The following is a 19,013-nucleotide window of genomic DNA, read 5'->3' on the forward strand; positions in this document are numbered from 1 at the left end:
ACACTATCAAATTACATATACCTTATTTTGCACCAAAATCTTTGAAATGGAATCTATCACTGTCATTGTGTAGATGAGGAAACCAAAACATAGAATAATGAAACACTGTAGGTAATATGATAAAATTAAAACATATTGTTTAAATATATTATTTTTTGGCTCTAAATCCAACGTGCGTTTCGCCCTATCAGAGAGCCCACATATAATTTTTTTTTCTTCCTTCTCTCCTCTTTTTGATTCATTTTCTTCTTTGCCTTTAGTGGGATTTTTTTTTAGAACATTTCCTATGTGTGAAGCACTGAAATGAGAGAATAATTAAAATTAGGTCTTTGCCCTTAGGTATTTTACAGTCTATGAAGGACAAAAGCACAGGAAAACATGCATAGAATATAACAGATGACTTCTCCCACAGGCATGGGAATGAAATGCTATTGTTTCTTACATCTACCACTCCGCCTAGAAGGCTGTCTCTTCCTTTACAGGCTCTGAGATCCTAATATCCATCTTTCACACTTCAGGTCAAATTCACCCTCTTCTTTTTTCCTTTACACACACTGTGATCTTCCTCTTAAATCTTTCCATGATTACCTGAAGAGCCCGTTAAGATGCACAGTGCTAGGTCCTGGGCCCAGACTTTAAGAGTTGGTATCTGGGATGGGCCACAGGAATTTGCACTTTACATATGCTTAGGTGATCCAGACACTGACAATCCAGGGACCGTACTCTAGGCACCATTGACTACCCTACAGCACTCCTTCAGCACTTGGCAAGCATTTCCCCCTGGTGTTAGCTAATGTTCCCATTGCATATGCCCAGTTCCCTACTTAGTCATTTTGTTCCTTCAAAAGAAGTTTTTGTTTGTGTGTGTGTGTGTGTGTGTGTGTGTGTGTGTGTGTTTAGTTTGTTGTTTCTCCCACAGCTAGTAGAATAGTAGTAGGTGTTTCACTTGACTGGTTGGTTGGTGCAGCTATTGTGTGTGAACTCAGGTTATTGTGTAGAAATGGAGGTGAGCATATGTAAATATTTGTATTATCATATCTATCAAACAAGATCTCTCAAATAATGATACTTACAAACTTATTCTCATCCTTATTTGCAGAGTAATACATAGACAGTTGCCTTGGAAACACTCACTCTGAATATTCTAAATTTTCTATAATAAAAAATCTTGCCTTTCCCTTTTCATTTACACAGTCTCCTTCATTTTTGTGTTTTGCTGAGAATACATCATGAGATCTGAATACTGATAAATGTCATTTTTGAGGACATAATTATTGCATTCATGTACTACTTTTCTCATAAACCCATTTTTGTCAATCAAGTTTCCGAAGAGCAATTTTCTAATAAAAATAAATGTTTAACTAATGCTATTTAAAATTATGTTTTAACTAACCTCTGTATAGTGTCCATTTCTTTTTTATTAACACATTTTAAAATCATATTTTATTCCCCCTTCCCTTTATAAATTAGAATTAAAGTTGACATTTCCATGTTTGATTTTAAGAAACAGAAGAATCAGGCAACTTTTTCAAGATATGTCACTGAGTACAGTCTGGCCTTAACAATTCTAAATATATGATTCCAAAAATCCAATTTCTGGGCATAGCCATAACAAGTTGCATTTTCTACTAGACTCAGCACACTCTTCATTAGTTATTGTTACTGTTTACTCAGTTTTGAGCTAGACTCTCCCAGAGTGCCAATTATGTCTGGAGAGTTAGTCCATAGACCACAAGGCGAAGAACAAGTCTGACAATTATCCTATTAATTTGATCTATATTTACATGTAGACGGTCAAACCAGATAATTCAGTACAAATAACTCACCCAAAGGACTTATTATTTGGATTGGTTATCTCCATAGATCAAATTAGACTCTAATAACTCCCAAATCTCCACTTTACTTTATGTCCTATAGATATAACCAAAGGTGATTCTACCTGTTATAGCCCATGCATGCCAACCTATCCATTTGAAAAAAAGTGGATTCAACTCTCAAAGTTACTACATATTTACTGCAAAGTTCTTAAAGTCTGGAGGCATCAAGAATAGTCACTAATAGGGATTATAATTATTTTCCTTAGATCAACCAGAATGTATATTTCACTTGCATTACTATAATCTCTCTTTTGTGTAGTATGAACTCTAAGACCGGTGATTGGAAAGAGCTACTCTGTGGGCGCTTCCTGGGGAAGGGGTTAACATTTTCAACAAAAGGAATGAATGGCTAATGATTGAACTTCAGGTGGATACATACATTGGTGCTGGAGATGTTTTGGAGGAGGGGGCCTCAATCATCAGGAAAATGAATGAGGATATTAAGGCAAAGCCAACTGCTAAGTTATTTGAACCTTTTTGAATCACATGTCAGCATACCTAACTGAAGAACCTGAGGGCATATGGGAGTCCAGTGTCACACTGGTAGATTCCAATCCCTCCTGAATAGGAGCTATTATGAACACTTGCTTTGATTTCACACCTACCTGCTAAAAGATGTTATCACCCTGCCAGTTCTCTGAAGGAGATAGGTCTTTCTGGGAGAAGGAGAGCAGGCTGACATCCCTGAAATGTGCCCTGGGTTTTGCAGCTGGAAAAGACATGGATCAGAGTGGTGATTCAAGAAATTTCTGTCCCACATGAATTCTGATAAATATGCAAGCACTAAAACATTAAGCTACCTTTGTCAGCAATCTTAGATCCTATTATTTTTTCACTTTCCTGCTAAGTTCTTTTATTAGTCACAATGATAATGATGCTAATAATAATCTACTTATTCCAGCTCCTGCAATGATCCTTAATAATTTATGATATCCATTTTTGTCAAAAATTCAGCACAATTCAACCTAAAAGGGGGGGGGGCAGGGGAAGGAAGTTACACACAGAAAATGAATTATGCACCAAATTGTAAATATTCCATTTCTTTTGCTGATCTAAAACTCCCCAAAGAAATATGAACACTTGATTTAAAATTCAGCTTCAGTGACATTTCCTAGCTGGAAAGACTACTTGCACAAATTCACAAGTATTTGCAAAAAGATAACTTTTTTTGGTGGTTACTAGTACATTCTAATGTGTTTTTAAAAACTATCCTGTGCTTATATTCCCAAAAATGAATAAAATATTTTTTGGTGAAAGCTTATTCTGTGAATAGATTTTTGCAAAATTTCCGCCAGAAGGAACTTTGCATTTCTAGGGATAACTTTATGATAAGAGGCATGTGGCAGCGACTTCCTTCCTGGAGAGTGGCAAAAGTCACAACAATGCCTACTATGGCACCGCAGACTTAGCTGTTAGTTATACTGGCCAACTGATATGTCACAACTGGAAACTATGAGCCCACTAAAGTCTAAAACCCCACCTGTTTGGTTTTCACCAGTGTTTTCAAACACGAAGTGTCTAATAAATTAAGCTCACAGAAATGCCTTCTAGTGACTTTTTTGTTTCTTTTTTTTTTTTTGATTGTTTCTTTAAAATGTGCTCTTGGCTTGCTAACGTTAAATGATTTCTGATGAATTAAATATACCAACTGTCCAAGTAAACATGTAGAAGAATAAGTAAAAAATGTAACTTAGTCAACATCCTTCTTTATTTTTATTCTTTTCAGAACACACAGATGCATAAACACATTATTGCACCCTACATATCTTTACACTGCAGTGAATAGTTGATATAAACATTGGCAAGAATAGGTACATCAGTTGTAATAGCTTCTGTTGATATTAATGTATTTAACATTCACTCAACCCATACATGCTTACTATGTATCTCAAAGCTTTTTCATGCACTTTAATAACACAACCCTGAGAAACATCATGGCAGGGGTAGTTACCTCACTTTCTTATGGATAATTTGAGGGTTATAAAGCTCATAAATTGGAATTCTAGGTTTCTGCCTCCTCTCATTAATCATAATTAACTGTCACATAAGAAAAGGTATACTGATTCTTGGTGTCAGAATCACCAAGGGGATTTTTCAGAAGCCTTTTAAGAAGGATTCTTAAACATCCATGCTCTACAGTTGGCTGGTGTTGCTCAGTGGTTGAGCACCGACCTATGAACCCTGAGGCTGTGGTTTCATTCCTGGTCAGGGCACATGCCCGGGGTTGCTGGCTCGATCCCCAGTGTGGCACATGCAGGAGGCAGCTGATCATTGATTCTCTCTCATCATTGATGTTTCTAGCTCTCTTTTCCACTTCCTTCCTCTCTGAAATTATATATATATATATATATATATATATATATATATATATATATATTCTCCTAAATCTCTAACACAGAGGAATGCAGTACAGAATCAGAATGTCAGAATGTGTGGGATCAGGACCTAACAATCACATTTAACAAGTACCTCAAATAGCCTGCTTCTGGGAACTTTTCCTCTAAATACCTCTGGGATTTATTTGGTTGTTTGTGTCATCAGCATTACCTGGTACATCCATAAATATTCTTTTAATCTGGAATAGTGGCAACAGAGAGAGCCTCGGTCAGACATCTCAGATGAGAGGAAAAGATGAAACAAGGCAGTGGCTTCTCGTCACAGGAAGGCCTCTGTTTGAAAGAAATGGAAACTCAGAAAGAAAGTAAAGACAGCAACAGAGAATCCGCTGCAAGGGAGACCCCGATGTGCATAACCCAAGTTTCATCCTTCTCTCACCTTCATAAAACACGAGTAACTCACCAAAGATTTTCAAATGGGACAAAAGCTAGTAGAATGGAATTAGGTAGATTTTATTTAAGTTTTGGGAACTGGATCCCACAAGGTAGGTCCACATCAAAATGTGAGTGATAAAGTTTGCTTTTAACATTGTTTTCACTTCCCCTTGAAAACGCTTCCTCTTTCCACACCTGCATTTTCCAGTCTCGCACACTGTACTAGTCCTCTGACAGACCTCGGGGCCCACATGAGAGAGTCTCTAATGGTGGAGTGTGAACCCAGTGATTGCCACTGAGGGACTGATGCCACATTCAGATGGAGGTATCATGCCCTCATTCCCATACCACCCAACATAGATGTTGACTCCACATCTACTGGCAAGACACCTCCAGAACCTTAAATTTGTGGCCAAACCACCCTGCTTTATTCCAGCTTTTGTCACTGCAGCTCCTCCCTAAGGCCAGGCTGGACAGGATTGAAAATAAAATCACATCTCTGATCCCTGTTTTCTATACCTTGAGTTGTGTCCCTCAACTGTCAAGTCAAACTTTTTAGTTTAGTTTTAGTTTATAGTTTCACCCACAGTGAGGCAGCAAGTTGATGGAACCTAAAGAAATAATCAATTCTGGCAAGGGGAAAAAAATCAATCACATCTTTTTTTTTTTCCTTTTGTGATTATTTATTAAAAACAAGCAAACATAAAAAACTAGCAATTGACCTTTTATAATTTTTTCTATAAGTCTGTTGTTCTTAAAGAAATTACGTTGCTGAAAAACAAAAATGATAATTAAAATTCACATGCAGGTTTTTATTCTCTCTTCCTACCATTTTACAAATATATCTTTGCTAACTAAAAGTGTTGATCACATGCTAAAATGATATGCAATATACACACACATGCACACATACTCATAATTTTCAATGAATTGCTAACATTATTGCAATTGACAAAATAACCAAATACCATCTCTCATACTCTCTCTCTCCTTCACCAGTCACCCTCCCTTTTCATCTTTTGGCTTATCAATATATCAAAGAGCAAATATGATGGCTTCTCTATAGATCTGCATTTCAGATTTTACTCACCTCTGACCTATAATGTTCCAATTTAGCTCAAGTACTTTTATTTATGCTGTTCTGTAGACCTATACATTTTGATCAAAGAAATGACACTTGCTGTTCAGTGCCTTCAGAGAGCACTTTGCAGGTACCATCCGTTCAGAAAAAGCAGTCACCCAGTACATGAGATTGTGACAAGGTATAATGTAATGGTAGTTATGCGAACCTCCAATAAACCAGTGCTACTTCACAGATTACTTGGAGAGAAAGTCTCTTAGCGTGCTTGAAGAAGTATGAAATGAATTTCATTTCCTTCTCATTTGCCTTGCTTCTGAAAGGTTTCATGCAAGATATGTGACCAACTATTATAGTACTAATCCATCCATGACAGAGCTCAATTTTCTCTGAGAATTTACTTCTGAATGGGCTTCCGAAATACTTGAAAGCTCAAAATTAAAGTACACTGAACAGAGCAGCTGCTGAGCTGTGACAACTGTCAGTCAAGAACACCAGTCGGAACAAAATGGAAATTAGGTTGTATTTTATTTTATTTTATTTTTAAAGTGATCTATAATGATGAGGTGGTAAAGTTTTATAGCCCATTTCCAAACAAGAACAATAAGGAGGGAAGTGGCGAGAACTGTTGTTGTGAGCTTTTCTCATTACCGCAAATGGAAATGGGAGCTTGCGTTATGGAAACGAGGAGTGATGTGCAAACACGGTGGCTGGCTGCATGTACTTTTGTTCTGATGGGTGAGAGAGTGGTGGAAGGGGAACTGTCTGCCAGTCACTTGAGATAATGTCTATAAAACAAATGACAGTGCCTGTCGCATTTCAGTACTCGGTGAGGAGTGGTGTTCCGGGATGTCATCGCTGATGCTGCCTATGCCAAAGACAGCTTTGATCCATCCAAAGGCAGGATTTAAAAAAATCCAACCATGTGACTCCAGAAAGCTGGGGGACTAGGGATACACTGGATTAAAATGGAAAACATAATTGGCAGAATTGCCAATCATTCTAATTTGCAGAGGTGAAGTTCCTCAGATGCTGGAACAGAAAGCTCACATTCAGGGCCTCGCAGGTACCCAGGCCTGAGCGGTGTGTAGTGGACATAGAAGAACAAGTGATTTCTGTTTATTGAGCTGGACACCTAATCTTTCCAGTAGCAGCATGGAGCAGCAGGGAAGACAGGGAAGAGCAACACTTCCAGAAACTTTTCCATTAACAATAGGCAGCTGCTTAAGATGGAACGTAAGTTTTTGCTTAAATAACAGAGATTCAATGAACAGACCTATGTAAACAGTAAATGCATGCTACTTGAGTTGAATTAAATACTTCTAGAGTGTTTTTATTTCTCTCTCAGAGGGCCTGGCCACAACACTTCAAGGGGCACTGACATCTAGGGGGCATGTGAGTGCTTGATAATGCCTTTCATGAGATATAACTCTCCATTCTTCTAAGAGGAGATGATGCATGGGAGAGTTGCATCATTAAGATACAGCATACTTCTGGGTATGATGATGCCAAACAGGCTGATGAAATGTGGGCGGAGTATAAGATAACAGGGTAGGGCAGCCAGCAAAACTCATTCTGCTTATTCTGCCAGGGCTCCAGACTTCCTGGGATTTTCTGTTTTCTGGTTTGTTTGTTTTTTGTTTGTTTCTTGTATAAATGGAGGGATTTAGTTTTCCCCTGCTGTAAGTCAACTTTGAATCTCAAATCCAATGAAATCAACCAGATAAAGGGTAGAAAATGATTGTACGGCTTTCCACAAAGCACCAATTAGCTTTATCTCCCAGGGATTGTGTAATAGGTGAACATTTATAACAGGTTAGTACATTTCAAAACCCTCTTTTTCCCTTCCATCTGGGTGACAAAATAGTAAGCCAGGGTGTCGCAGAACCAGATGTTCTAGTCTCTCTCTGTGATGACATTCAGGACACTTGATTTAAAATGCCAGTTCAGTCTGGGGCCCAGAATGATGGAAAATTATTTTTTAAGGCCAAATTGAACAGGTTTAAAACATCTTTCCAATTTTAGCTATGGAGAATAAGCTTGGACTTAATATTATACTTGACTACAATAATTTAAAAAGGTTATTTAAACCTGTTTTAATAAATTAAAAGCTTGGAAAGGTCATTGCAGTAAAAGAATCATTTAGGCACTTATATAAGCATGAGGTGTAAAATATAGCTTGGCATGGAAGGCCTTATTTCCAGAATTAAATTTTAAAATCTGATGTGTTTCTTCAGCAAAGTGTTTGAAACAAGAGTGGTTGAGACAGGGCTAGAAGGGGAGAGGATGAAGAACAATGCTTCCATAAAGTTCTCAGACTATAAAGAAACCAAGGATTCGGTGTCACAGTTTCTGGAAAGGAGTGCACTCTGAAGCTGAAGAGGGATTTAAGGAGCAGATCTATGGAGACAGGAGATCCAATTCATGAGAGTCGAGTCAAACCACTTTTAGAGGGGAAAAAAATGTTTCTTTTTCAATTTTTGGTGCAACCTTTTAAGAGGTATTGACAACTAGGGGGGAACAGTATGGCAAAAACCTGGTCATGATCTTATTTGATACATGGTTGAATGACTTGGGCAATTGACCTGGAGGACCGAAGACTGGGAGAAGAAGGGCTGGTATAGGGCTTCAACAGGGCTGTCACTTAAAAGACTCTATGTGACTCTATTTACTTGTACTTAATACGGATGTTTAAATAATCTAAGGGAGCAGTAAATAGAAAAAGGCCTTTGTCTCTCTATGTCTTAAGAGTGTATATAAGATAAGTAGCTGATGTTGCCTTGAGTCGGTATGCTATGGAGGAATTAAGAGCATGGGTTCCAGTTCTGAGCTGCCTAAATCCCAGCTTGACCTCTAAGTTCTCTGTAGCTCTGGACACATTAACACATTTATCTGGGCTCTACTTTCTGTAAAAAAATGTATGAATGTATTAGTATCGCCTGAGAGTGTTGTCCTGAACATTCAGCGGGCTGATATTTGTAAAATACTTAGAGCAACACTTGGCCGATAGAGAGTGTGCAGTAGATATGAGTCACTATCATGATATACATGGGAAAGAACCTTCTAGCACTATGAGAAGTTGCAAAATGAGAAGACATACTTGAATGCCTATCTGTCATGGTGACCACAGCAGGTGGTTGGTTTATGGTTCCTTCCAACTCAAGTAATTTAATTAAATATTTCTTGAGAATAAAGAATAATTTTAGGAGGTGCTTGAAAATAGTTCTTCCTCTAGGAATAGCCCAATCCAACATAACCAGGTTCTAGAGAAAAAAAACACAAAACAAAACACAAAACTAACACACAACTTTTCAGAGTTTATCTCTTTCTCTTCCTCTTTTTCTGTGATCCTAAGAACCCAGAGCCATAGTGGCTAATATGGAGATGGGCTGAGTTTGTCCCTCAGCCATATGGAGAAGTAGCTGAACCCTTGTCTTCTGGCTTTTCTGTGTTCACAATCTGTACAAACACACATAAGAAATATATCTATGTTTCCTTGTTCTCATCTACAGACAGTACTAAGAGGATTTGGAAATCAGGAAAAAAAAGGCACAGAATCATGGAATGGAGGAATCTTTGTCCATAAATCATAGCAATGAAAGCCTCCTGGAGCTCTTATAGGAGCAAGAAATTAACTTGTATTAAACCCTGAGGTTTGAGGCTTAGCCCCCTTTTTTTGTTTGTTTGTTTTGCCTTGTCTACCCTGACTAATAGATCAGGGAAATAAATATTGTCCCATTTTTGGTCATGAATGAGGATATTGAGAATTAAAGATACTAAGCTTCTTGACTCCAGTCCCATTCATTCTCTTTTTGTTGCAATCAGGGTTTTCAAGAACTACAACCAAATAGTAACAGTGGAAAATTAGGCCTACAGTATACAAAGCACTATTTTTATTGCTGTGCATGTATCACATCTTTTACATCCTTATATGCTCCTGGAAGGTGAGCATTGAGATAGTCCCATTTAACTGGTGAGAAAATTAAAACCCAAAGGTGTAAAATAATTTTCCCCAGGCCATCACTTACTGGTAGGTAGGTGGTGGTGTCAGGATTAGAACTCACATAACATGAACTTGACTGTGAATGTGTGCCCAGAATATATACACCACAGGCTCTAGATAACAGAATTTTACATCCTTAAAGGACTTCTGCCCTATGGGAACCTGATCAGCATGGAGAAAGGACAGGAGTGAGAATCATATCCAAGCTGTGCTATGTGCCTCCTGCTTTTGATTTTGCTTGATTTTCAATGTAGAAATTGACATCATCCAGGAACTTTGCAGGAGACTCTGTAGTAAGTAGTAAGCAGAGGACTGTTGAGCATATGAACACAGAAATTTGAATACCTGACATACAGCAGCAGTTGACTTACCTGCTTCTGGTTTGGGGTCTCTGTTTTCCCTGTCATAATTAAGTCAACAGTGTTTAAATCAGTCCTATTTACTCATCGTGGAAATCATGGATAATAATAATTTAAAATATATTGAATTTATATATGCTTTATTTTTAGTGAAAAACAGAGTATCAGATGTAACTATTTTTGTCATCTGGTACAGTGAGTAGCTTTCCTTTCCTATGGTTGTCTCATATATATATTCTCCAGTTCTTATAATTTAACTATTCTCTTTTATTCTGTTCTTTTATTATTAGATCTTTGCCGGGAGCCGGTCCATGCTTGCTGTTTCAAAGGACCTGGCATATATGGCATACTGTTCTTAAAATGTTTGCTCACCTTCTTGGCACTATGTGTTTTAACCAAGGTCTCTGAGAAAGGTTGTTTCCCCAGGTAGGGATTTTCCCCTGAAGTTAGGGAGGGAATAAAACCTCTTAACTAAGTGCCAGGCAGGTAATTAATCACTTTAACTACGAACAATCATGCTTAAGCTACATAATCTTTACTCCCTGGAATGGAGATAAGAAACGCCCTAACCTTTGGAACAGAGATTGATAGGATTGAATCAACTGGTATAAATACAGTTGTAACAAGACAGCAAGACACAGAACTTAGAACACAGAACTTAGGAGACAGAGAGAGAGACAGAACCTAGGTACAGAACCTACACAGAACGTTCTCTAGAGACAGAAGAACTTCGCTGGAGAGAACATGGCAAAAGATCCTGGACAGAAACTGGCCTCAGAACCTAGAGACAGAATGTAGCGAGAGAACATGGCAAAAGATCCTGGACTGAACCTGACTACAGAAATTGGCAAGAGAACCTGACTAGAACCTGGTGACTGAACCTGGCTGGAGAACCTGGACAGAACCTGGCTGGAGAACCTGGACAGAACCTGGCTGGAGAACCTAGCGAGGGAACATGGCTACAGAACCTGGCTGGAGAACCTGGAGAACCTGGCTGGAGAACCTAGCAAGAGACCATGGACACAGAACCTGGCTGGAGATCCTAAACAGAACTTTGCTGGAGATCCAGACCAGAACTTGGCTGGAGATCCTGGCTAGGCTGCTGATCAACTGAACACTGCCTCCGTGTCCTTCCTTCTTCGCCGACTCTGTCTACGCCTTTGGGGACCCCTGGACCCGCTGGGGTTTGACCCCAACAGATCTTCACAAAACAATTAAAGGACATACAATTTTACTTGTTTCCAAACTCACAACACACATTCAATTTTAATCTACTTAGTAGTATGTGACACATAATATTCTATTTTGAAATACTATAAAATTTTGAAATGTATTTAAATTTCTGAGGGTATTAAATTTTATCTAAATGCTGTTGGTATGAACTTCTTCAAAGCAGAAACATATTTTTATATCCATGATAATGCACAGGGCTTTGAACATAATAGCTATCCAAAAAATGCCTAGTTATTAACAGTGGCCAAATCACCCAATATTGACAATACCATACCCCAGCAAAGGCTGAGGTTGGTTGAAGTTTATAACCTTTGTTAAGAGTCTTCTGTGTTTTGTAGGAAGAATTCTGGTCCTAACTAGAAATCACCAAAACTGGTTTGGCTCAGTGGATAGAGCGTCGGCCTGCAGACTGAAAGATCCCAGGTTCGATTCCGGTCAAGGGCATGTACCTGGGTTGCGGGCATATCCCCAGTAGGAGATGTGCAGGAGGCAGCTGATCGATGTTTCTCTCTCATCGATGTTTCTAACTCTCTATCTCTCTCCCTTCCTCTCTGTAAAAAATCAATAAAATATATTAAAAAATAAATAAATAAAAATAGAAATCTTCTAAAAGACTAAGAAATAAGCTAAGTCATAAGCCAACTGATGTTCATTGTGACTATCATGTTTACCTGGAACTTTCTGTAACTCCTTAGTGTTTCTAGAAGTATCAGTTATTTGATACTCCCTGATGGAGATGACTGAGGACTAAGGAGGTGGGCACACAAAAGCTTCTGGCACTGAGATTTCCCACCCGTCGGCTGGTGCCCACCTAATTATGGTTTTGCCATGCGTTCCTTTCACATTTATTCCCTGTGATTACAGCAGGGTAGGACAACCAAGAATTCTGTATTATCAGTCACAGGAAGTAGAAGTGGAACGTAAATATTTTTCATCTGCCAAGAAAGTATTTTTATTCCATGGGCATAGTGGTTTTTGTATTTAAAATGACAGATCCTGTCACAAAGGTCCTTAATATTATATTGAAAAGATATCTGTATTACAGCAGAGGTTAAAAAACTCATTTATTTATAAGACTCTCAGGTCCTGGAGAGGTCTTCTGCCTCTTTCTCCCTGCAGACAGTTAATATCATCAAAAATAAAAAGCTGTTATATTATATGACAAGGCACAGTTGTATTAAAAACAAACACAGGCTGGCTGGTGCCAGAAATGTGCTCTGGTGGGGGGGGGGGGGGACTGTTGGATCTAATTGGGGGGGGGGGGAAAGTAGGTGCTGTTTTGTTTTGTTTGTTTCCATTATTTTCTTCCAGTTATTTTTTTAAAAATTTGAATACAGAATCTGTTTGATTAAAAGTTACACAAGATAAAGTATGCTTTATTTCATGGAGTTTTCAGGTTAAAAAAAAATAATAATAATCCCCCAAGGCATAGCTGAATGATGAGAATTAGTCATGGAGCGGGATGGAGGCATGGCTTGTCTGACCTAAGCTACAGAGATGCTTGCTACATTAGAAAGGTGAGATAAACCCATTAAAAGAACCGGCTGAAGGGAAAAGGACATTCCTTCACTCCCTTGTGGCCTTTTATTGCCTTCATCCCTACAACTTTGGAGCTTAGGTAAAAAAGTGAGGAAACTTGCAGACTGATGTTCTGCCTTACTGAACACATGGTCGGTGGGATACAAGAACATGTTCACCTCACCTCCAGCACACACTGGGGTTCCCCCACAAGATCCCAGTGATCTCCTGTGTGAGCCACCAGCTCACCAAGTGAAGCCAATGGCAGCTGGTCCTGCTAAAGTAAAGACCACAGAGTAAATGAGCCTCAGAAGTCAAGTGGGACTAACACCAATTGCCACAGACTTGTGAGAGGCACCAGAAAACACATGAGCAAGCCTCCTAGAGGGAAACAAATGCAAAACCGAAGTGCAATTCAGTGAGAAACCAGTTTCGTCATTCTACTCGAGCATACAAACAGGAAGGAGAAAATAATATGGCCAAGCCCTTAGACACAGTAACAATTCCATACAACTTTTCTTCTCTAAGCCAAAATTCATAGCAGATGAGGAAGAAAAAGGGGTCTAAGATGACTTTGAGGAAAAAAAGCTGGAGGGATGGTGATAGTTTATTTATTTTATTTTTTTTTAATTTGTCTTCTCAGCTCTCGGCATTCTTCCACTCAGAGCAATGCTTTCCAGTCCCTTCATGCTGCTGGTTTGTGTTTGAAGGAAAACCAAATGAGATCAAGGATTTGATCAGTCAAGGCCAAGGTTCATGTTGGATCAGTTAGCTCAGCAAGGATCGAGCTAGTACTGCTATAGAGATGGCATTTCATTGAGTGCAATAGGGAACCCATAGTCTCCACCCTAAAGCACCTACAAGCAAAGCAGGAAGGATGGATGTGCAGAGAAAGGGTTTTAAAAATAGTGCCAGTGACAGTGATACAGAGAGTGACAAAAGTTAGTAAGAGGGAGACTTAATTTTAATTCAAATACAATTTTGTTTTTTTATCTTAGTTATCTGAAAAAAAAAAAAAATCCATCATGTATCTATTCTACCTAAAAGGCAGACCTAGTTTATAAATATATTTTAGTGCAAGTGCAAGCATTTGTCTAATTCTAAAAAGCAATGGTGATATAAACATGCTCATTTTTAGAAAATCTGGGACTGAAGAACAATGTTTACTGTTCTAATCATTCTGCAATGTATTCTCTGAACTGTGGTAATACTGCCTCAAAATGCAGTGGTAGCTCTTTGCAAGGAGCAATCCGAGGTGTGCAAACAGGAAGAGGGTCTTTTCCAGACCCTGACCTTGTTGGCACCCGGATGGTGGGTTTCCTGCCTCCAGAACTGTGTGAAATACATTTCTGTTGTTTATAAACCAAACAAAAAAGCACATTAAAAAAATGTTGTCATAGAAAAGGTGTAAAATGTTTATTTTTAGAGAAGTGGAATGGTGGGCCATGTAAGGGTAGATCTTTACTAAGTCACATCATGGAAAAAGAGAGATAAAATTGCTCTAGCTGGTTTGGCTCAGTGGATAGAGCATCAGCCTGTGGACTGAAGGATCCCAGGTTCAATTTCGGCCAAGAGCACATGCCTGGGTTGCAGGCTCGATCCCCAGTGTGGGGTGTGCAAGAGGCAGCTGATAATGATTCTCTCTCATCATTGATGTTTCTATCCCTCTCCCTTTCTCTCTGAAATCAATAAAAATATATATTTTTAAAAAAGAGAGAGAATTGATATAGGGCTTGTGACTTAGACTTTTTTTTTTAATATCTTTTTTATTGATTTAAGAGAGGAAGAGAGAAAGAGAGAGAGAGAGAGAGAGAGAGAGAGAGAGAGAGAGAGAGAGAGAGAGAAAAACAAACATCAATGATGAGAGAGAATCCTTCATTGGCTGCCTACTGTGGATCAAGCCACCAACCCGGGAATGTACCCTTACCAGGAATTGAACTGTGATCTCCTGGTTCATTGGCTGACACTCAACCACTGAGCTATACCAGCTGGGCTGACTTAGACTCTTTCTAAAAGTTTTCCTTCACTAGTCTTCTTGGCCACAGATAAATTTCTTGAGCTCGTATGTGTATGTTTACACAAATTTAGACTCTTAATTCCTGGCAAAACTAGGTCTTTTAAACTAGTTATTTTCCATGTGGTATGAAGTAGCACATGAACTGTATGGAACAAGCCTTCCCTGCTTCCTTCTTTTCACACGACTACTAAACATACCATCTTAATAAAGCTAGTACTCCCCTTTTATTTTTTAATATATTTTTATTGAGAGTCAGGGAAAAGGATAGAGAGATAGAAACATCGATGAGAGAGGAACACCATCAATTGGCTGCCTCCCACACGCCCCCTACTGGGGATCAGGCTGGCAACTCGGGCTTGTGCCCTGACCTGGGTCAATGCTCAACCACTGAACCACACCAGCTGAGTTACTCCTCTTGTTTTATTCCTGAGTACTACTACTGAGGATATTATTTTTGACATATATGGGTGTGGCTAGACATTGACATTTGGCTCTGAACTGGTGGCTGAGATCAGAGTTTCTAATTGAGGGTTTTACTGGCAAGAATTCTGTTCCATTCACATGGCTCTCTTCCTTGAACAAGGATATAATATGAACAACATATTTTGGTGCTTTTTAAATTTTGTCTTTTCCTGACATAACTTTTTAAATGTGGAAACCGCCTCTGCTCAACTTACAGAACAATGGCTAAAATTTCTTTATAATTCTACTAGAGACTTGGTACACAAAATTCATGCACAGGGTGGAGAGGTCCCTCAGCCCGGCCTGCACCCTCTCTAATCCGGACCCCTATCAGGGGATGTCTGACTGCCTCTTGTAATCCTGGACCACTGGCTTCTAACCACTCACCTGCCTGCCTGCCTGATCACCCCTAACCACCTCTGCCTGTCTTCATGATCGCCCCTAACTGCTCCCCCACTGGCCTGATTGCCCCTAACCACCTCTGCCTCAACCAGCACCTGGGACCCAAGGTTCCCTACCTCTGGCCAGCCACAGGCACCCAGGACCCGGGCCGGCTTCACCTGGGCCAGCCGCAGCCACAGGGGACTGCGGGGAGGGTGGCTTGTTCTTCTCCTGGGCCACAGGTGCAGCCACTGGCAGCTGGGACCACGGGGACCACAAGGCAGGTGGCTTGTCCCTCTCTGGGGCTGGGCCGCAGGAGCAGGCACAGCTTCTGGCACCCAGGACCATGGGGCGAGGGCTGCAGCCTGGCTGGTCCCGATTCCTCTCTGGAGAGCTCATTTGTACCTGACTGGTCCCCATTTCTCTCTCCCCAGTGTTGAGTGTCTGAGCAGTTACTGCGTGATGGGGCATGATGACCCTTTGCATTATTAGCTCTTTATTTATAGGATGGACTTTTTTGAGGGAATGAGTCCAAATCAGGGCTTGATATGTACTTACATGGAGAAAATAATATCTTGTGGGAGCAGGTGGTTAAAAGCTGGTATGTACATGGCATGAGGATAACAGGATGTGGCTTTATGCATGTTGGGCTCCATTTCCAATGTATTGCAGTAAGCTTTTATGACATTTGGATGATGTAGGAGGCATAGTGTTAGCTACTGTGTCAGGTAGGACCCAAACATGAAGAAAATGTGGTTCTTACTCACCAGGTTTTCCCACTCAATTGAAAAAGAGCCATTCGCTAAACACCCTTAAATTCAAAGGAAGTGATTATTCATATCCAAACACAACAAATTGTTATGGCTATAAGCAAAGGGAGATAACAGTTCCAAAGGGCATAATTGTATTAAGTTAATCAAAACTTATTAGGCAAACTTAATTTTTGCAAAGCGGAAGCCAATAAATGTGGTTAAAAAGGGGAAGGGAAGAAGTAGGCAACAACTGGATGATTAGGCTAAATGTTGCCAGAAATCTGTTTTGAAATATCCTGAATTCTCATTTTTTTTTCATTAATTTTTATTTCACAATTTCATGACCTATAAGCAACATCATTGGCCATAGAAATATTCTATATGTTTAGGCTAATCACTTTGTCAAGTCTGCTTCCTGGGGATGCATACTTCTGTTTTTAATAATCTTTATCTAAGCTGTTATTCCAGGGATACTAAATTGTGTCAAAATAACGTAACACAGTGGTGTTCACTGCTCTTCAAAAGGCACTCCTATTTCAGGTTTAAATATTCTGTCAGACCAAATTTACATATATGGAAATGTCTTTAACATTTAAAATAGACAAAGGGTGAGCCACAGTTCAATCAAACTAATGGTGAAGGTTCGATGTGACTCAGAATTCAGATGTTTGGATAAAGGAGCTGGCAATTTCATAGTCTCTCTCTTTCTCTCTCCTTTTTTTTTTTTAAGTTTCTTTAGAGACCAAATTAGATAAATTGCTATCTGACCCATTGCTTGGGGATAAACATTAAATGGTTTATCTAGGCAACCCAATCACCTCCAGCCAGAGTGGAGAATTGGCCTAAATAATGAAGGTGTGTGTCATTCATCTCTTTGTCTGGCTCGTGGTAACCTTGACAGGAATGAGTGGAGACATGCTGATTTGTATACACTCAATAATTCAAGGTGTTTGCTTATCTTTCCTTGTCAGATGCTGCTCATCCCAAGTCCATGTTACCATCTAATTAGCCATTTTTTACTTTGCTTTTCCACAAAAAGCTTTCTTTTTTATTTCATGAATTTAATTTGCAATCACCTTGCTTCTATAAAATGTCACAGTTATTTCATTTGTTAACATGTTTATTCGTTTTTTATTTGTATCTATCCTTGAAATGCCTTCCCCCCATTTTTGATTCACCCTCAGTGTAATACTCCATTTGATTTTGCTTTTTGAAATATAAATGAACTATTTATAACTAAAAATTATTATCCCTCAACTGTGCTTACTGAAATCAGGTAATAGGTATTTTTGCCTCTGAATTCTTTCTCTGGCATATTTTCATCAGCTTTTCAGGCTTTTAGTGCTCTTTATAGAACACTATGCTTTTTCTGCTGTTTGGGGTCTGACACTAGTTGTTATAAGTATTCTTCTCTTTCTGAACATTCAAGGGATTAGCCCCTCCCTAACCCCTGGGTCTTGATATCTCCATGACTGTTCTCGACCAATGAAATATAAGCAGAAGTGTCAGAAATATATACTTGTTTGTGTGCGACTCTCCTCATAATTCTCTCTCCTGCCTCAGTGACCATAGACATGGTGCAGAGCTGAGCTGCAACCTGGAGGACAGCTGCCTGGGAAGCAGAATTTGCTGGAAGCCTTGGTCGAGTATAGGACAAACTTTTGTGATTTGAGAGGTTGTTTGTTATTTCAACATAGCCTTATTATAATCTAATTGATACACTTTCTTTGCAATTATTCTGAAAAAAGTATTTAGGCAGTGACTCTCTATCAGTTGTAAATATTGTGCAACCAACACTGTGCAATATCATAAGGGAAGTATAAAAGATACTCTATCATAAATTAGTGTTCGAGCTCACCACAGAGGCAAGGCTGACAGACACAAATAACTGAAAGGGAATCGAGGCAAGTGTGTGAGTAAATGCTTAGTTGTGAACTATGGATGTCAAGTGCTCTAGAAGCTTCAAGAAGGTGGGAATTCCAAGTGGGATGCAATGGACCAGCAGAGAGTAGGAAATAAGGAATGTTGAGATATGGAAAAGACAAAGCTAAAAGCAAATACAGTAAGACAACAGGTATGACATGTGGTAAGACTAGGTGAAGGCTAGGTTCCAAGTGAATGGACAAGGGCCTCTAGCCCATCTTCATTGTTCTCCATTTCTTTTAGGTGGATATCTTTTTCCCCCAAATAAGCTGTGCGTAATTTCAGATCAAGGAATAGACTGTTTTTCACTTCACCTCCAGCAGCAGTAATAACTTCTGTTTAAGAAATGGTCCTGTTTATACAGATTCAGATATGGTACATCCTAAGCAAACAAAAGCCTGGGTTCCTGCAGGTATTCAGAGGACCCACCTAAGCACCATGGATACACTAACAGCCCCATGCATATGCTTCTTCCTCCCAGGAATTTAAGGTGACAAAGAGCCACTCTCTTTACCCTCTTCTCAGCTGGGCCTAAGTCTTGACAAGTAAAGACGTGAACACACACTAACATCGTTTCTAACAGCTCAAGGCTGCATCCCTAGGATGACTCTTTAAAGAGCCTGCCTGAGAAACTCAAGG

Source organism: Myotis nattereri (genome assembly GCF_964212035.1).
Source record: "Myotis nattereri genome assembly, chromosome: 8".
NCBI classification, from domain to species: Eukaryota; Metazoa; Chordata; class Mammalia; order Chiroptera; family Vespertilionidae; genus Myotis; species Myotis nattereri.